Source organism: Seriola dumerili, unplaced genomic scaffold (assembly GCF_002260705.1).
Source record: "Seriola dumerili isolate Sdu_G_001 unplaced genomic scaffold, Sdu_1.0 BDQW01000242.1, whole genome shotgun sequence".
NCBI lineage: Eukaryota > Metazoa > Chordata > Actinopteri > Carangiformes > Carangidae > Seriola > Seriola dumerili.
The window spans coordinates 3,655,790-3,677,094 of NW_019174497.1; the positions used below are offsets into that span (position 1 = coordinate 3,655,790).

Consider the following 21,305-nt stretch of genomic DNA (forward strand, 5'->3'; position numbering starts at 1 on the left):
TGGGAGAGTAGTGTATGGTATCGTGTCTGTGAAAAGATTCGATTCCATGTAAGACTGCGTGTAGGAAGTGAAGCTCCAGATTGGCACGGCGGTAACGGAGCAACTCTTGGTCTTCCAGCAGGTTCTGGCAAGCGCGTGCCAATCTTACCTCACACAGCAGCACACCACAGGGGGCTGAACACTTCTACCCTGCGATCCAATTAATTTCATCGCACGCCACACATTTCGACATGCTAGGAGCGTAAGGAGAGGAGGCTTGAAGGGGGTGGAGGTGAGCGGTGAGGCAAGTGGGAATAACTGAGAAAGAGGAAGTGGAAGGATGAGCCAGGGTTGGGGAATCTTAGAATTTCCCGTGTCTTGCATTTGAGTTTCTGCACAGGGAGAAGAAAATGCAATTACACGTGCCCTCTCAGCCTTTTCAGGCAAGTGTGGTGTGTAGAAGTGAGGGGGTAGTGGTGGGGTTTTTGCCCTGTGGCGGCCAGCACTCCCATACTCTATGCTAATAGACCCTTGTTCTGCATTCTAACAGGCATTTGGTGGCACAGCTCTGAGTGGGGAGCAGCGGAGGGTGAGCGCAGACCATCAGCAATGTAAGGGGGGGGGGGGGGGGCGGGGTCTGTCGCCTTGTGTCTCCGGAGATAGTAGGAATAATGAAAAACTCTGCTGGGACTTCAAAGCAAACGGCTGGTCATTTCCTGTGGTGATGGCTGATACCGGCCTACATGCTCAGGCAACAAGCACGCACACACTTAGTCACACATTCCTGCCAGGAAAGAGCCCCGGCCAATGAACACCACTTCCTTTGATGGTATAGCAGAGCCAAGAAGAAGGAGAAACAAGTCTTTGGATGTGGAATAGATTTGAAAAGCCTTTGTGTGTGGCTGGCGGAACCATCTAAGTGCTTTAGCCACAGCCTCGAGGTCAACACTTACGCAATATGGGTGTAATGCCAGAAACCACATGGTGATGTTAACACTTACATTTTTACAGAGTTTTCAAATTCATAACTGGCAACAGGCCAAAACAGATCAAACACAATATCACACAGAACAAATTGTCGTAGGGTAATCAGACATGTAAACACATCCTTATTTTCCCAAGCAACAGACCTTTTCTAGGCAGATATATTGACATATTATTGCAGGAAAAGCATAGGTGTAATTAATAACATTACTGACAGCTAAATTTGCAGCTTTTTCCCCACTATAACTAAATGTCCATCACGAAAATGGTCTATTAGGTCACTTGTTTAATATCTCAATTCATGTAAATGCTCCACTTTTCCATTTTCTACGGCTTTTAAAACGTGGACCAATTTTTCCATTCAGTAGATTGAGGGAAAAAGTAGAGACTCAACTGTGCACTAACCTCTAATTATAGCCTTTTCTCTTGCTACAAAAAATATTTTCATCAGGTATCCATCCCTTGCTTGTGTAATCTCTTCAGTGTCCCATAATACACTGCAGAGAAAACTGTTGGTTTTGGCATATCCAGTACTTTCTTCTAAGATTTACACAGTTGCCTGTTCAAGTTCAGAAAATATGAACAAATACAATATTAGCTTCCAACACAAGCCACTCAGTTACTGTTTAGATGTTGTAGTACTTGGTGTTGCACATATTTTGTGCAATTCTTTCACTGAGGTTAACACAAAATGCAAAACATACAAAAGCAAAACAAGTGAAAAAAGCATGCAAGTAAAGAGTATGCAAGAAGGATGCAAGAAAAGATTTGGAAAACTGTCTTAAAAATGCAGAGGGAAATATGCGTGTGGGGAAATATGCGCGTGTGTGTGTGTGTGTGTGTGTGTGTGTGTGTGTGTGTGTGTTGCTCATCTGATGGTCAAAACAGCCTGGCATGTACAAACAATCTGACGGGTAATCTGTGGGGGGAGGGGAGGAGGTCACACGATATGTCAACATAAACAAAGCTGCAGTGGCCATTTCTGGCTGATCCTGTTTCTTATCATATCATCTTGTTGTGTTATGAAAGCCAGACTGCTCCTGCAGGCTTCTTGTGAGTCTGTGTGTGTGTGTATGTGTGTGTGTGTGTGTGTGTGTGTGTGTGTGTGTGTGTGTGTGTGTGAGTATGCTCCGAGAAGCACGCTCATGTTAAGTCTCTGAGTCTTATGTGTGAGTTAAAGTCACCAAGGGCACGCGTTGTGAGACAGAGTGAGCACAAAAACACACATCTGGTTCCATTCAGGATGCCTGACATTCTTCGCCTGCTTGGTTCAGATTACTTCCCGAGCCCCCATGCTGGCTACGCCGTACCGCAGATAAACTATACCGCTCAACACAACGCCTGACCTATTCAACACGCAACTGGAAAAGGTTGTAGGCTGGCGAGGGAGAGAGGTGAAGCTGAGTTTACAGGCAGGGTTTACTCGGTGTAGACGATCCTTGAGCAGGAGGCTCCCGAGAAGCCGGGTATGCTAATTTACTGCTTCTCCCCTCTTGCAGACCCTTCCTTACAGTATGCCGAGCAGGAGTGGGTCCTGAGGGAAGAGCACGGCAAAGGTTCTGTCAGAAGGAGAGGAACCTTAATATGATCCTAACCCTTCTCACAGATATCCACTGGGGAAAGCCCCAGCAGCAGAGGGCCGGCTCTGTAGAGATCCAGACCAGAGAGAGAGAGAGAGAGAAACAGATACAAGGTGAGGAGACAAAAAACCTTGAGAGCATCGGTTAAGGCTGTAGTGCAGCATAAGCAGGCCTAGAGAGGACAGCTGGAGAGCAGTTATATTTTCGTCTGTTCACAGCTAGAAATCCAACTAAAGTAAACCATGTTTATTGTTGTTTTGTTGCAAGAGCCCCTATGCGCGGCAGCTATAATAAAAACAAGATGATTTCTATTCCAAAAAAGAAACGCCTATACGCCTTGGGATCAGTTTGTTCTACACTCCAATCTAACTATAATTCCTGAACGTCACCTTTCCTTTACATTTCAGAACGCCCCCCCGCCCGCACTTCTTCCAATTTCCCCACCCTATTCTCTTATCTCCCAGGTTTGACAGAGTGATGTCTTCAGCCAAAATCACCTCGTCTCTCCGGTTCCCCAGGAGATGGAGTGCCAGTGATGTAGACGATTCAATCAGTGAGAAGTGAAAGAGCAGATCACAGACAATACGCCGCGGCCCCATTACCCCCAGTCCTCGGTTACCGCTAGCGATGCTTAGCTCGGGCCCCCACCTAATGGGCCATAATATCATTTTACGCCATGTTCCAGCTCTTTATACTAGCTCTAAACATAACTCTGTCGCCAAGGCACAATAAAAACAGATATATTTCTTTATTACTCCTCGCGAAGCATATCACCAGATCTGAGCACCCCTACAAAGGAAACTAATATCTACAGGAACCCGCTCTTTTCCTTGGCTCATTTAGAGCAGACGCACAGTTGTTATTACATTGAGCTGCACTCTGCCGGCCTCACCTCCCCATGCCGTTCACTCAGAGTATAATGGATGTTTTATTATAATCAAATGAATACAATATCTTCACCATAAATAGTCTACTTAAAAAGCCATTTTCTCTGCCTTGCAATATGTTTGAATGTCCATCACGCCTCAAGCAACAAGGTGCCACATGTTTAATTCAGAGCCGATGCAATTTGCGTGTTGTGTGCTACTGTATAGGTGAAAACAGCAACTCGCCTTCCCTTTGCTCACCCTCACATCCCCAAGCTGCCCCTTCCCACCCACCCAATAATCACACTCCACACTATCTTGCATGAAGTCATGCGAGTCACCGGGAGGTTCATTACTTTGCATGATAGCAGGAGGAGGAAATGTCACCTGGGTACTCTGCTTTTGAGGCCAGTCGCTTTCTCCATCTCATGGGGCAAATGCTGTGCTTGTAAGTCTCGAGCCAGATGAACAGACTGCGAGGATAAGTTATTATCCACAACTAGGAATCATCCCCTATACAGGCTATATGGCGCCATTGTCCTCTACCCTATATATCATCAGGTCTGACCGGCCCATTTACACTATGGGGATCTGACAAGAGATGAGCGAACATTCGGGCATGAACATGTGTGCTGGCGTGTTCGGTGTGTATGTGTGTGTGTGGTAAGACGGAGCAGAAGGGGAGTTGGGGAATCCAATCTCTCACACAGAGGAGCAGAGACAGGCGGGCAGATACGCTCCAGGCCCAGAATAACCCCGGCGGTATCCATGAATGAAATGACAGGATTACAGGGGTATTAGAAAACCTGCTGAGATGGTTGATAATGCTGTTTATGGTTGGGCGTCACACCGCCTGCAGGGAAAAAGTCAAACTGTTTGACTAATGAAAATATGGCCGAGCTCTTCACATAGGCACCAAGCAGAACTGCCATTACTGTAAACAAGGAGGTCACTCTCCTTTATTTACTTAATTTGGTTTTAGCCACATGATGGACATTAACACAAATACTTAAAGCTTTATGTCTTTGGCATTATTGTGGCTGAACCTCTTAAATGTGGGCACAGTAAACATAAGCCCCACTATCCTGGTTGAGAATAGGATTATTGTTGTGTCAACAACCCCCATGGATAATAGTAATTACTGCCCTTGCTGCAGCAGCATCAGAGTGAGGCAACTTCCCTAGCTGACAGCTTGGTCCTAATTACCAAGAACCACCAATTACTGGCTCCATTTCATTATTTATATTGCTCAGCACACCCAAATAAAAGAGACTTCAGTGACTCTGAGCAGTCACATCTCTGGCAGCTGCAGAGAAGCATCCAGAGGACCTGCTGAATCATTCTCTCGTGGTTTTCTTTCCTGACAATATACTAGTCAGCATCGCCATGGGTTTCGTTTCAACTTTGGCGGGGATACATTAAGGGGGGGTGATTGCTGGGCGTCCTCCCCCCAAGAAATTTTGAGCGTCAAACACTTAATTTCCTGCATTCTGGTGAATGCAGCAATTTGTGTTTTCAGTTTAATGTGGAAATGTTTTTATTTATGTAAAAGCAAACATGAAATTCAGGCACTTGGTGACAATTCAAAATATAATAGAATATAATGCAGTCCCACTCTCAAATTCAAATGTCCCACAAATCACATGCCACTGGTCTTTATCTCTGGACAGTAGCTTGTCAGCTGCTATCTTAGCTAGATAGCTTTTATGTGTAGGCAACAGTACCTTATGATTAGTTAGCAAACTAACAAACAACACTTCTAACAATAAACACCTAGTGGCTCACAACTTACTTTAGACTTTTTGAGAAAAATGTCCTCAGATTCAAAAGACTCAGTGGTTGCATGAGCTCATCATTCATATTCAAACTTTGGGAGTACAAAAAGTGCTTGAGAAAAAAGACCTGCCCCTGTCTGAGCCATTGTTGCATCTATGAGTAATGTTGCAGCTTTTGACTGAGGGGGGGTGTTCTAAATATTGAGGAAGACATATCCCCCGCATGCCCCCCAAAATCTTCTCCTATGCTTGTCAGCATGCAAACAACATTGTTGGTGAAAGAAAAAAAAAAGGGAGTAAAAAGAAAGCCAATAGGGGCCTGGCTTTACTTCCTTTTTGCCAGATACAGGAAGGAATTAAGCTGCAAGGGAAGTCCATTATCATCTTCTCTTTTCCCTCTTGCTCCTGCTTGTTTATCTGCCAACAAAACTGCAGAATCAGTTCGGAAACAGTTCTGGAGCCTCTTAACTACTGAAACGGTTTGTATGTTGCATCTACATTCATATTTCATTCATTCCACTGTGAGATTTATGTTAGTATAACTGACTCGTCTGCCGTGTAAGAGATGCCTCCACAGAAAAAAGAAAAAAGAAAAAAAGACAAAAAAGCATAAAAACACAGTTCTTTATCTGGTGAGTTTATTCAACCATGTACACACACACACTGACTTTCGCAGCTGTTTGCCATCACCTTCTGCTGCCAAGCGCCGTCCAGCGATGGCTGAGAGGAGGGGCGGGGGTGGGGGCGTGAAATTCTGCTATTCCTGCTCCACTGAATTCTGCAGAAACTTGGCAGATCATTGTGGAGATTTGTATGTCTGTGGATTTGACATGAAACTATTTGAGAGGCTCGTCTGGAGTCTGTCTCTCAGTGTACCTCCCCTTACAGTTGGCCTGGCTGTTTAGCTTATGTTCTCATAAAGGCTGACGGCCACATTTCTCAGTCACAGAGGGCGCAGATAGGCGATTTACTCGGTCGACGGTTTTGTAAACCATTAAAAAAACTTTGTTGCTTCAAAAAGAGTATGCCTCTGAGTACAGTAAAGAACATAATCCTCAAATACTGGAACCAAACAAAAAGCATTTGCATCATCTATACAGATTTCTGGAACTGTACACCTTGTGGATTAACAAAGGCTCTTTCTCTAATGATGATTCAGTGCAAATTCAAACAGCAGCTCATCAAGCTCAGCACGCTATAAACCATGTAAAGCTATTACATTCCAATAGGACAGACAGTCTCAAAAACACGATTAAGTATGTACAAAAGGAATCTACTGTGGAGATCCAAGGCGCTTAGCATTTAGATGACAGTTGCGCAGGGCAGGCCTTGTTTGCAGGGGCTGGAGTGGAGCAGTATATGTGGCCCGGAGGCCGGATCTGTTCCAACTGTGCCCTGGCAAGAAAATGTTCAGCCCAGTCAGCCTCGACAGCTTGGATATTCACAGGGGGCGATGGAAAAATGGAGAGCTGCAGAGCCGTGTTGGAGTTGGGGGAGCTCGGAGGAGGTGGGAAAGGGTTGATGAGTCAGGAACAAGGTGTTTTATATTATTTCGGTACCACAAGGACATGGCATTTGCAGTGTTCGATGAGAAAACCAAACGTAGGCTACTGTTGAGGGCCTCATGTCTGTGTTGGCCTGCGGTGATAGTTTATCATCTGGCAGGCATGTCTGGAGGGGGCTAGCAGCATTTTTAACCACTTTTACACATTCTGAAGGTGTTAGATTATGCCGGCACTGCAATACCTTGCTTTGGTGATGATGCATTTTTTAAAGCCCGGAATTAAATTATACATTTTTCACTGCAGAGAAAACTGACAAAAATGTCTCCGTGGCCCAGGAGGAAAAAAAAAATACAAACAAACACAGTAGGATCATGAAGCTTTTGAAAGGGCATTTTTTCCACCATGACCTTATAGTAGCACCAGGCTTTTGGCCTACATCACGTTGTCATTTGACAAACCATTGTGACAATTTCAGAGTTTCCATAGATCCCAGGCATTAGAGTTAGGATGATCACTTTGATTTAGTGTGACAAATGAATTATTCACTCTCATCTCTGGGGATGCATAGTTAAATTCTGAGTCATTCTGAATATCATAGAAAGGACTTTTGATGTCGGACAGCTTTCTCCTCACTTGATTAACCTGAACCAACTTCAAAAGTGCCAGTTAGGGTATCGCCATCAGCAATATTCTAAACAAACGTGGAGCCTTTTTCAAAAACAATATTTTCTATGAGCCTCCTCTTTGAAATACTATGTGCCAAATGTATTACTATCCATTAAATGGTCCTGTTTACCTATAATTGCTATATCCTTCAAAGGAACACATTCAAAAAGGTAAACTGAAGGCGTATCTCACACATGAATAAGGGTGCAGAACTATATAGGTGACTGCACTGATTAACGTTCAAACTTATCTAAAAGTAATGCAGCAGATAAAAAGGTCAGCGTCGCACACGGGAAAAGAAAAATATAGGCCCCATCATCCCATTGACGAAAAACAAGAGAAAACAAAATGAAAAAAAAACAAACTTGTTTGCTCTTGCGCATCCTAATTCATTCATCCCAAAGTACCTCTTTGCTCCTGGGTTGTGCCAAGGCGAAGCCTCATGGGAGAAATGACTGACACCTCCTAATCCACATGGATACCAAAAACCATGTCATTACCATGACATTTACACCATCTTCTGGGATGTGAGGCGAAACATGGGAACAACAAAGGGATAAAAACTGAACAAAACTCCAAAAGTATCGAGTGAACTGAATTTTTAATGTGCCATGTTTTTGGGTCACAAGTGTAGCTTAAGTACTCTGGGCAAAGCCATCTCTTTACCCAAGTACTATTAATTCAGCACAACCAGAACAACCACCTGGGGTAGCCTACATTTCAAATGAGCCATATTTTGTTTATCTTTAACACCAGCGGGCAGGCTGCCGGGCTGGCAGGCATGCAGGCCTGGAGGAAACGCGATGGAAAGTGGAGCACAAGAGTTATGACCTAAGCAAACAGCTGATTATGGAGAAGATGAGTGAGAAAAGGAGTTGTCTGTCAAGCTAAGCCCTGCACAGATGGACGAGTGTAGCACACTAAGAAACCAGCAAGTCCTGAGGCTTTGTGGCAGCTTTGGGTTTTAAAGTACACCACAGAAACAGTTTAGGAGGAAGTGGTGAACAGTGGGTAAGCTCACATACAGCACATCATGTGCATGCTAATATTCCTCACCTTTTCTTTCATCTCATCAGCCCAGTGAGTCATGGTGACTAGAGTTTTTCCACTCCTGCGTGAAGTATGACCAGAAGAAGATTTTACAGCTGTCTATATAAAACTATAATAGCAGCAATTAATTGCTAAGGATCTTCGTTTAATGAGCATCAGAGCAAATTTAATGGCTTGCAGCCCTTAATAAACAAGAGTAGAAAGTTACTGGTGTGCAAATAAAGTTTTGACAGAATATAACTTATCCCGGCTTGTAGGCTAAGACTTGACTTATAATTGGACCATTGTTTCCTGACACATAAACACAGTGTTGACCATTTACTAGCCAGAAATGTTCCACTTCTATGAGCACAATAACAAAAAGTGTCTCCGTTGGTGTACTATGGCACTTGGAGGCTGAGCCTTGCCAGAGTATCTCCCAGGTGAGACGGTCAACTATCTGCTGGGTAGCAGAGCTGCAGCCTCACTCTCCTCTCGCTCCTCTCTACACCCTATCTGCTCAGTCCTTTCCCTAGAGCTCACTATCACCCCGCTACCTCTACTCTTGCACTGACAGCCAAACAATAGGAGCCAGGACTTCCTTAACGAGTAGAAACCAGAGACTCGACTAATTAGAGACACCCCAACACCCTCCACCATCGCCTCCAACCCCTCCTGTTAAGTCAGAACAGTGCCATACAGCTTGGCCAGGGCTGGGACTGCTGGACCCATCGTCAGAGAAATAAGCTGGAAGTTGTGTGTGTTTTTTTTTTTCCTCTGGCTGCTAGCCAATGGGGGACCGTGGTAATTGCTCGAATCCCACTGTGGCAAGTGAAAGAGTGTGAGGGTGGCACAAGCCAAGGAAAGTGAGAAAATGCTGGGACTGAGTGTGGGAATGAAAGTCTAGCAATAAAAAAAAAAATGCAGACAGAGAAAGAGGAGACACATAGGAGCTTGGAAAAATGAGGCACAAAAAGATAAATGTTTATAGGAAAAAAAAACAGTGCGACATGCAGGACAGGTGATTCAGATAAAAGTCTGAGCCTGCAGACTCTTTGTTGCGTGAAAATAATACAAGAAGAAAGAAAACTGGACAAAGTATTGGGAGTGTAAGTGAAAATAGAATGACCTCGGGTGGTACTCACTAGGGGGAGGCAGACAAGGGTGCAGCGAGCGCCTTGGCTGTTGGAGTGGAACAGAGCAGGGTGCAGCGGCGGCTGCACAGTAGGTCCTCACTGGACACTTCAATCACAGGCAGCCAGAGCCCCGGGCAAACTTGGCCAATTAGCCGCACACTGCCGCTGACCCCCAGCTTCATTAAGGGCCCAGGCTCTGGATAAGGGGAGAGAGAAGAAGAGAGGATTAGGGGGGGAGAGAGTAAACCATCAGCATTGGCCAGGTTTGAGAAGACACACACATGCATTTGCACGGACACACGCGCTAGAGGTGACGCTCAAGGTTACAGATAAACAAAATCAACTGTGAGAGCACACCGTACCACACGTACACACTCGCCGAATCGCACTCCCACCTCCCTGTGGGCTTACACCCGCAGCAAAAGGTGGTGGTGAGGGGGTTAGAGCTGTAGAGGCCAGAGGGCAGAGCTCCCTCCTCTCTCCCACACCGCTGCACTGACAGCAACAGGTGTGGTGGCCAGCAGACATGCAATTACCAGGCTGAGAATCTGCTCTTTGTGACAGAGACAACGGCAGATCAGAGGGAAGATCAGAGCAAGAGGGGGAGGAGAGGAGAGGAGAGGAGAGGAGGAGAGGAGAGGAGAGGAGAGGAGGATGCAGACTACTGAAAGTCCCTGGAGGAGAGAAAGAAAGAGAGGGAGAGAGATTTCCAGTCGGCTCGTTTCATCACAAATCCCTCGCCGGCAGAGCGCAGGCGTGCAGAACGAAAAAAACAGATCAAGAACCAACACATACATTAGCTATGACACACCTGTTGTTCTGCAGAGGAAATACACATTTACATGCTTTGGTGGTCTGGAGAGATCTCACATACATGTGTGCGCAACAGTGAGACAAAGATGAGGGTAAACTGAAGAGATCTCATCTTAGCTCAGATTGGGTGGGGCTGTTTGAGGTGCTCTGGGACAGGTTGCGCTCAGTGAGCCCTGACAGCAAGAGTGTTTGGTGTATGCATGTGTGTTTGTCTGCATTACAAGTGTGTATTATCCACACGGGACCTCTGCTTGCATCAGCCTTTGCGATGGAAACCTCAACGGTGCTCCCGAGTGGGGGTAGCAGCTTCATGCGCCGCTCTCTCTCATTTTCTCTGCTCTCCCTCTCCGATTACGGGCCTTCGATCAGGCTAAAGTAATGTTTGTGCACTTTGCCGCCAGTGTAGCAATAACTGCTGTCAGAAACCTTGCATGCTTGGGTGGAGAGGAGATACTGGCCCTTTATTTAAAACAAGTCAAGGATAAAAGATCAATGGTCCAATTCAGGCCATGAATTGGAGGGAGAAGTTCACAAACATACTGAGAGATTATGAGAGGGAGATATATGTGTGGAGAGGGGGGAGAGGAGAGCGAAGAGGCATCTAGCTCATCTGGGTGCTAGTGGCTTATTGATCGGTGAAGACACACAGCTCCCAGCCATTCATCACAGGCCACTCAGGCCCTTAGATAACTCCTATGATAGTGCCCTGCTGCTGCTGAGCATCTGCAACTGGCCACATCCATTAGCCTTCAAAGTAAGCCCCCTAGCCTGGGAACAGGCATGTTGGGGGCAGCTGGGTGACAGGCTGGAGGGAGGGCTGGAATGAAAAAGGAAAAGACCAGGCCTGTGGTTAAGGAGCCTGTGGCTGAGAATAGTGTACACAAAGGCAGGGGCTGGGGTTGACGGGCTGGGGCTTTATGAAAAATGGTGCTCTGACAGCCAGAACAGAGATGAGAAACTGTCTGTTTGCACCAGTCAGAAGAAAAAAAATGTCACGGCACTATTGTTTCCATTTCTCGGCCAAGCGGTATTAGCGAAGCTGTTTTATAGCCAATAGCACACAAGGCATTCGAGCGACAGGCAGCTCTGAAAACTGCTGAGTGGCTCTGTATGTATGTGTGTGTGTGTGTGTGTGTGTGTAAAGAGAATTCCCAGATTGAGCAGGTGGGGATCAGCCATAATGAGGCATGCAGGGAGAGACTAGAGGGAGGGAGAGGTTGGAGTGAGGGCAGAAAAAAAAAAAAGAGAAGGGAGGAGGCCAAAGAGCAAGGGAGAAAGACGGAGTGAGAGTGATGGAGACGGGCTCAGAGCCAGAGGCATGGCCCCAAAAGAGCAATTACAGGAGCTCCAGAGAAGGTGTGGGCCCAGCCCCCAGGCATAGTTTCAAACAGCACAAAGCCCTGCCAGACATGTACTCTCACTCACACACACACACACACACACACAAACACTAGGCTCACTCAATCTAATGCACACATAGGACAAACAAAAGACATAAGGGGACAAAATAGGAGAAGATGATGAGCGAAAGTCAAAATGGGAAGGAAATAACCACGAGACGGGAGTATTTTTAAACCAGGGGTCATCTCAATCCAAAACATCACCATGATATACTCCCCCACACGGTTTCACTGTAACATTCTGTTCTGGTCGAAACCTGTTCCCTTAACAGCATGCCCCGAAACAAAGGGTAAAACTCCAGGGCTGAGGTCAGTGTGCGCAAAACTTTCAAGTCAATTGTGCTCTGTGCAGTGAGTGCTAAACAACACTGAGAAGTCTGGACAACCTCGCACCATGGTGCCTGTCACATATACAAGTTCAAAATGGTTTCTGAAGGCAACCGTTTCTGCCCCCCCTCCCCCCTCCTTCAACACACCACCACCACCTCCTCCACTTAAAGGAGAACGACACACTAGAAAGAACAAGCAAGAATGATAGGAGAAAAAGAAGGAGAGAGATGTGCAAACAGATAAGGGGGAGGGGAAATTAAATTAAGAGAAAAGTTCTTGCGCACCGGTATGCACCATTGATTTCCTATTCTCTTGGAAACATTTAATGAGCTTAAATAGGAGCCTCGTTTGACACTGCCACAGTGACTCGGAGGGGCCTCCCAGTGAGAGGAAATCGTTCAGCGGCTGTGACGGCTACCGGGTGGGGGGGGGGGTGTTGGAAGATGGAGAGGAGATAGAAGAGGAAGAGGAGGAGGGATGGGGAAAAGTGAAGGTTTTAATGCCAAAGCAAGAGTGTAAGACAGACGTTGGCTTATGCTCAGGAAATGGTCCATGGGTAGTATTACTTGCCTAGTTCTCCGCGAGGAGGGGAAAAAAGAATGAAGGATGAAGGAGATTATCGGGAGACAGGCAGACGGAGGAGGAGGATACAGGTGGTCTACATTTAGCAAAGCTGCCTCGTTATGTGGGTGCTTACCACTCAGGCACTCATTATAACCCAACAATGTCCAAACTGATTGACAGCTACTGCTCTACTGCGGCGTTTCACCTCATTACTTCCTGGATGACCTCCCTATGAGGCATTCAAAAGATGCCTATTGCTTGGCGGCCATCTTGTTTTTCTTCCCTCCCTGCTCTCTTTTCTCCCTCTATCGGCAGGAGAACTATTGTCACTTCAGAGAGCAAAGTCCAGAGGCGCTTCACTGCTCTCTGCCGCTGATGAGGGCCCCACTGGGAACCATCGGCAGCCGCTTTATGAAGCTGTCTGGCAGAGTGAATGGACTCAGCGTCCCGCCACCTTTTGCAGGCAATCATGATAATAAGAGTGTGGAGTCAGGCATGGCTGTACACTCGCACCACAGGGGGGGCTTCCCTTCACTTACTGTTGTAGTGGGTGTGGTGGTGGTGTGTGTGTGTGTGTGGGGGGGTATATATGGGGCTGTGTTTTGGGCTGGAAAATAAACAAATTTTACTGACTTTACTTGAATAGTAATTTTTTCAGTTGCATCCAAACTAATTAAACTGAGAATAGCTGCAACAACTAATGACACCAAAACAGAAGTTAAAGGAGCCATTTGTACGTTTTCTCTGCCGCTAAATGTGGTTTCTTGCCGGGAGCGGGTGGTGGTGATTGTTGCATGACAAGACTTTCGGCCATTGTTAGAACAGAGGAGGTTATAATACACCCTCTGAGCAGCGCTACATCTTCAGGGCAGATTGGAGGCTACAGTGAGTCACTATCGGAAAGTGACGAGACGGGCTGGGGCCGGCTGGTTAGCATGCTAACTTCAGTAGAATGAAAGACGTGATAGAGACAAAAGTTAACATTGGCATTGCTTTCCACTGCTGGAAACAATTCTTGGCCAATAAAGAAATGAAGTTTGATGCTGAACTCACAAAGTTTCTCTTAGACTGGTAAGTAAACAGCTGTTGATGCCAACGCTGGCTATGTAGCAATAGCGCTACTTACAAATGGCTCCTTTAACCCCACCAAGAATCTCACAGTGCCGTCCAGAAGGTCAGAGACCTACTGTAAATAATCATTTCAAAAAGGCAAACACATCTACTCACAATATATTATTAGTAATGTAAATGAGGCAGTTTACCATGTTAAAAATTGGTGTTGGCCCAATAGTCTGATGCATTTAAAATTTAATTTGCATTGACACCAACAATGATCAGCACCTCGCTGTCTTAGATAAAGTAGATACAGTACCGGTCAAAAGGTTTGGAACAGCCACATTTCTCCAGTTCTTATTGAAATGTAAGCAGTTCAAATCCAAAGAACCTGAAATGGCACAAAGGTAAACTGCCCAAGGTAAAAAAAAATGTTTGCGTCAACAAACCTTTTTCAGCGATTAGGGAAATGGTTAAATCACAGCTTCCCTGAGGCAATGTAAGTAAATGAAGAATGGAAGTTCATGCAAACTATTCTTACAGGTGTAAAGACCTTGTTGATAACTTACAAACCCTCTGTTGGTACAAAGGCAGTGTTGGAACAAACTGTGTTACTACACCCTCTAATGCATTATTAGGACAATACTGTACTGCAGGAAGTAAGGCAAGTAACAAAGGAGGACAGACTGGTTGTTCAGGGGTTCATCCTACAGCAAGACAATGACCCAAAACATTAGAAGAAAAGAACCAAACAGTGGCATGATGGAAGAGACGCACCAGTATACTACATGTGCAACACATTTGTGGGAACTTCTGCAACAGTGACAAACTCTCTGAAAACTATTTGATTCCCATTGTAGAAAGAATGTCACAAGTGTGTTCAGCTTCAGCGGATGACTGAAAAATGTAATATAGTTCAACAAGTAGATTTCATGATTTCTCGTTTTTCTTAAATCTCTAACCGTTTCTTTTTCAATTTATTCAATGAGTTAGTTTCAGAAACATTGACAGACACTGAATTATGTAAATTTAAATGATTATTTATAATAATTAATTATTTATAATTATTTTGATCTTTGGGCATTTAAAGTTGTTTGAGCAAAAGGTTGATTAATCATAAAAAAAACAAAAAAAAAGATAATCAATAGATAAATTATTTGTTGCAGCTCAAGTGTAGATTTTAGGAGATATAGTCCAGCCCTACAGTTTATGTCTATGTAAATGCAAAAGAGAAAGGGAGATATACAATGATTTACATACGTTTAAGACCACTGTGTAGAAGAATACAAACCAGACTAACATATGATGACCAGCTGGTGATTACTGAGTGTAGACATGTGTCTCTCTATATAAACATGCTAATACATATGTGCATGTGTAATTGCTGCTGGTAAGGATGATCATAAATATTTCAGGTCCCTGTGTTTATGCCTTGAACCCAGTCAAACATGTTTTCAGCTTCAACATTCCAGAGTCTGTTTCTTATATTAGCAGGTCAGAGCGAGTTTTTCAGCTCCTGACCCCATTTTTCCCCCTGAACATTGGCTGAGCTGCTGGAAGAGCGGCTGGCTCGTACCACCACTGAGTATCTACTCAGACAGATGCATAGTAAGCAGTGCTGCAGTCAGTGTGGGTGTTCGGCACAACTGGCAGGAGTGCTGAGGCCATGTTTCGCTGGGCTTTCATGTGTGACTTGCAGCAAAAGTTGTGCGGAAAAAAAGATTTTTTTATGAAAATGGATCTTGGGCTGAAACAATCATGTGACCCGCTGGTGATTAATTAAGGTCAAAGAAAAACAGCCCACATGAGTGTGCCCTTTTTTTCCCTCTGTACAATCCCAGCAGATACACATAGGCATGAACTCCCACGCATACACGAGGATAGGAAGTGGAAGTGACTAACAGTAGCATAAGGACAACAACTTGAGTGTTGAAGTGCTATGCACTACTTTCTACAGTGTCCCCAGCTGCCATTTCCACCATTATTGCTCAACGTATTGCCAGCTTGAAACTATTTTTCACTGGAAACTGTCTTTACTCTCTGTAGGGATCTATAGGCCATCATCTATATGACACTGTGGACCACTCTCTAAATCATTTACACTGGCCTATATTTAGCCGGTGGAGAAAAGGTCATTATTGAAACAGAAAGCTATATTTCATAATTGCACCACCATGCTTCCATCCCCTCAGTGAAATTGGCTCTCCAGAATATATTCTCTCTCACCCTTTTCCATCTCTCTTTATCTCCCTCTCTTGTCTGCTGGAGAGGGCGATTTTGACAGGCTGACTGTCTCTCCTGATGCAATAACCACCCTCCATTTGTATCTGAGGAGGGTGCATTAACTAGACAGCGTAATCAGCCCGCACAGGAAAGGCAGCAAGCCTCACCAACCGACTGCTTTTTACCACTCTAACCTATAACAGCTCGTCATTAGGCCACAATTAGTACAGCTCACTCTGGGGAAAAAAAAATAACCCCTCAAAGACCTTTAGCCAGGAGAGTGGATGCGAGAAACAAGAATACTTTCGCCTGAGTCCATTGTTGCGCTACACACTCCAGTGAAGTAGTCTTATTTAATCACACTCGATGGTGAAGGCAATAGGACTGTAAAGTAGAAGATTAAAAAAAAACCTCACAGTGACCTGGGACAATGCCAGAAGCTAACCTGATACCGCTGACATGTTACAGTAAAAGGTTTTGCAGTAAGGACTCTGATGAAAAAGGCTTATCGCCAGACACTTCAGACAGTGCATAATTCATCTCAAAAGGCAGCAGGCAAAAAGGAGGAAAAAAAAAACATCCGAAAGCACTGCTTTATCATAAGTGTGTGCACTTTCCAAAACAGGGAGGTGAGTTTTGTTGAAGTACTCCTGTGGTGAAGGTGCACTTCAGGTGAACTGTGTTCATCAAGCGGAGGATGCAGTCACACAAGTCTGCAAAAGCAAAGTTCAATACAGTCAAACACATTCCCTCCCTCGGGGTCTTTGGAACAATAAAGAGAAATGCGTGTCTCTGTGTCATTTGTGGCATGCTGGCTGTGGGCAGACACAGATAAGAGTTGGGATCGGAGGAGGCTGACACACTGTGATTATCTCCCGTTGCTGGAATTGACCGTCCATCAATCCAGACGGCCAAGAGGACCGAGGCCGGGCCGACTCAATTGTTGCCTGAGACGAGAATTTTTCTTTTTTGAATCAATGACCTCGAAAAAAAAAATGAGAAAATGTGTCAAGTGTTTCAAATGTGTTGTTGTACTGGCGCACTCATGCCTTACCATTCATATTCACAAACACTCGTGAAGAGACAGGAAAAGTGCTGCGGTCTCAGAGATACGATAACTAGCTCATATGTTCTCACACTAAGTCCTAACACACACACACACACACACACACACACACACACACACACACGTGCGGCCACATTCAGAGACTACCACCTGACTTTCCAGGACTCCCTCTCAAGTCCCAGTCTGCCTTCCTGGCTCTCTCACCACCTTCCCCCTCACCTCACGCTGCGTTTTCTGGACCTGAAACCATGTCCATGCGCCGGAGTGAGCCACGGGAGAGATGGAGGAAGGGAGGGAGTGAGGAAAGGGAGAGGTAGAGAAAAGAGAGTGTGTGTGTCAAGAAGCACATTCTTTCTGCTGAGCGCCATCTGGAAGTGGAAAGGTAGATAAACAATGACGTGAGTCGCATCCCATCTCCTTCCCAAAGCCTGAGCAGACACACACTCGCCACAATGCATGAGCGCCATCACCACCGATCCTGCGCAGCGTGCCAAGCATTGTCAGGGATTGGGTCTTATCAATCGTTGGCCAGATACTGAGCAGAAGCATGAGGCAAACAAAGGGAAGGGGAGAGAACAAAAATAGAGGGGAGCTGCAAGCGACAATGAGAAACACAAATGAGATGATGGCTGGAAGCCACCCGTCCACACGGCCCAGACCTACTCTATTTAATCTGGTCAAGTCTGCCCCAAAAATCAAAGCAATCTTCTCCAGTGAGCTGACAGAGGAAGGAATCAGACAGCCATTCCCACCCAAAAAGGAAGTTGCTGTGGAATTGAATGGGGGATATGGGGCTATGCAGCATTGTGCTAGGCATGCAGACTATTACGGCTGGGGAACTCTGCTTTATTTAAAAAAGTCCATTTGCATTCACTCAGCTTGCAAGTGAAGCTTGGGGGCAACGTTAGCTGCTGCTCCTGCTGCTTTTGAATTCCTCACCATATTTTTTAGGCCCTTCTGGCATGCAATATATTACAGTAGTAGTAGAAATCTTTATTATCCCTTATGGGGAAAATGCCCTTGTAGTAAGTCAGAGATAATAACAAAAACAATATCCATACAATACAAAAGCACAGAAGTTGAAGACTGATGAAGAGCAACAGCTGGAGCAACAGCCGGAGGGATGCTCCCTGTGGGTGCTACACCTCTTGGGGCAACCCAGTCCTGAAAGAGTGCTTAGCTAGACCCGAGTAAGACTAGAGTGAGACATACAAAGGCCACAGTGGGGATGACATGAAGAAATAGGGCCAGAATGAAGAGACTTTGACAGCTATCCCTCAGGCAGCCAGAGGAGCTGCACCTGTGTGCACCTCGGCTCTGCTCAGTTTAGTTTCTGTCTCTTCAGACTCCCCGCCCACTCAAACACACACACAGCAGTCTCTTCAGCTCTGTTGGCACTGGCGGAACAACAGGAGGGAGGGATCAGGTGGCTGGGGCAAGCAGACGGAAAGAGAAGGACTGGCGAGGGGGTTGACAAATGAGTCTCGTCAGGTAACATTCACAGATGTGAAGGGATGGAGGGGAAGAAGAGGCAGAAGATAGGTTAAGGGAGGGGAGGGTGTGTGTCAGCTCATATTGGCCCATCAGCGAATATCTCCTGCTCTGATTAGAATCCACTGCAGTCAGGAGAGGGGAAAGACACAGACACTTTGAAGGAGGAGGCATTTAGAGTGGCTCTGTTTGCTCCCGCGGACCGCTTACTGATTCTGATTGAGGAGACAACGAAACATAGCCTCCACCCCTCTGCCTGGGATACTTCTCACTGCGATGCCTCTGATCAGTGAGAGCAGGGGGGACAAGGCAGAGGAGGAGCCCTGGAAGCACTCAAGGGCCTGGAAATTTGGGTCAGACACATGACGTATTAATACAATGACTGACAAAAAAGAAAGTGAGAAGAGAGGAAAGGGAAAGCAAAGGAATGGGGAGGACTGACAGGGAGCCAAAATATTCGCAGCAGAGAGGATTTGTGTTTCAACATGCCCCAGCATGCAGGGGAAACAGGAAATTCTTCGCAACCAGCTTCAGAAAATAAAAAGAGCATAATCACGTTAAAGTGATTTTGGCCAAATGAATGCGCAATCCTTTAGCTGTATTCAGACCTTGATAAATGCCCACTGTCTGGGCTGTTATTAAACACCAGAGACTGGTTGGTCCCTGTGCCAGGCAAAACTAATTAAAGCCAGGCAGATGTGTCTGGACAGCGGTGTACCACACACACACACACACACACACACACTATGTTACACACTTGTATGCATCCTTATACTCGTGTATGCACACACACACTCGCACAACCTCTAAATGGTCTGTTAACCATGTCCACAGTGCAATCAGTGCCAGCTGATGAGCCGTCACCGCGGTAACTAGACCAGGTGAACGCAAAACAACAGCATCTCAGATTCAATTTCTAACTTTGGTGTGTTTGAATCGGGAAACTTTTTGTCAGGCAGCGGCCAGAGAGAGGGAAAAACGCGTTTCCCCCTGGTGCCTTATTATCCTCACCAACACCAGGCAACACGTTTCTTTTCTGTATTCCCTACCTTCTCTGCTGCAGGTGATGATGAGAGTTAGGCTAACAGCAACCAATTAATCTTTCATGGTGCACGTGTTCTTGCTTTTGTTAGGTCTGCTCCATGAAATTGTATGAGACTGCAGCTGTACAATAGAGGGCTGGTGACGCTTTCATCCTCTTCCTTCTTCCTCCTCCTCTTCCTCCTCTCCACTTTTCATTCTCATATTTTGTGAACAAACAGCTGGGTCTTTTTTTTTTTTTTTTGCAAAAGCTATCATTACATCAGCCCACAGGCATGAGCGCTGAGAGCTGCACTCCAAATCACTGATGGAAGCCCAGCTAGCCGAGTCAGAGCTATAGATGAGATTGAATTGGGGATGTGAGTACTAGGGAGCAGGGTGGGGAGGAGGGTGTGTGTGCGTGTGTGTGTGTGTGTGTGTGTGTGTGTGTGTGTGCGCATGTACGTGTGTGAGTGAAGGGTGGGGTGGACAGTGGGCTCTGGCTATAAGATAATAAACACACAGAAAATCCATGCTCGCATACACGTACAGCAGCGCATGACATGAAGTAATACAAGCACCCGTGTTTTATCTTCATTTAGGCTGTCGGGCTCATCCCCTCGTAATCACAATGATCTTAGGTCACATACACACACCAGCAGCTCTCTCCCAGTCTCTAAAAGACACATACACACAGTGGTGACTAATCACCCATCTGGAGCCGCCATTCCCAGGTCTAGATGACAAAGCGCCCATGCCCACAAATATAGGCTAATGCCCTTCTCAACAAAAGGCTTGAGCTGCATTAAAGCCAAGCAGACAGGTCTAGAGGGGAGGGGGGGCTTATGACCTGGCTCAGACAAGCATGGACAAGGGAGGAAGCAAGTGACATCACAGATAAGGGTGATGTACTTAGGCTAGCTGCTAGTGGCTACATGGAGCTGACAAGTATGTACGTGCTCTTGATTTCAATAACAGCTCCCTGAGTCAAGGGCAGAGAGAGGGCAGAGCCAAAATAGTAGGAAAAGCCATTTCAGTGTGACTAGGCTAGTTTGTGAAGTGAAAAATCCGGTGTGGCTTACCCAGAGGGCTTTGCTGAAACCCTCTCGTCGCTAAATATTAGCGTGTTAGCAGTGGCAGGTGCTAGCCACCCCCTCGGAGCAGTCTACGGGGGTAGGGCTTATCCTCCAAATGCCCCAACTACTGTGGAAAACTGTTTCTCAAGCAAAAGCTGGCTTCTGGCTGGCATGATCCAGGTAAGTCTCCTAGTGGTGGTGGGGGTGGGGGGTGGGGGGTGGGGGTGGTGGCGGGGCTGATGCAACCAAAGCCAGGTTCAGAATGTGGGACGAGGTTGGATCAGAGCCAGGAGCCATTAGCGAGCTGTGTGTCTGACACAACGGGCAGAACACGACATTTTCAAAAGGCGTAGAAGGACTTGAACAGAGCCGTGGTGAAGAGTGCTAGGCAGCTGTTTCATTCAGGGCCTCTGATAACAACCCCCTGTTCAGACCGGCTACTGCAAACAGGGCAGGGGGACCGAAAAGCAGCACTAATACAAATCACTTCTTCGATAGTCTACACTGAGCTAAGCAAAAAGTAGTTCACTGGCATTCTCTCATTCGTTTCTTAGCTGATGAAGCCTCTTGTGGTTCAATGTTTGCAGCTTTAAAGAATTTTAATGTGCCGGCNGGGGTGGTGGCGGGGCTGATGCAACCAAAGCCAGGTTCAGAATGTGGGACGAGGTTGGATCAGAGCCAGGAGCCATTAGCGAGCTGTGTGTCTGACACAACGGGCAGAACACGACAGTTTCAAAAGGCGTAGAAGG

The 21,305-nt window shown here is 46.0% G+C and overlaps 1 protein-coding gene across 1 annotated transcript in view; it reads right to left on the bottom strand.

Annotated features, from left to right (window-relative positions):
* plxnb2 (plexin B2) overlaps positions 1 to 21,305 on the bottom strand; it is a 126,935-nt gene that overhangs the window by 92,031 nt on the left and 13,599 nt on the right. Inside the window, exon 2 of the mRNA XM_022755874.1 lies at positions 9,530 to 9,716. The gene's annotated coding sequence lies outside the window, so the exon portion shown is untranslated. The remainder of the gene's footprint in view (positions 1 to 9,529; positions 9,717 to 21,305) is intronic.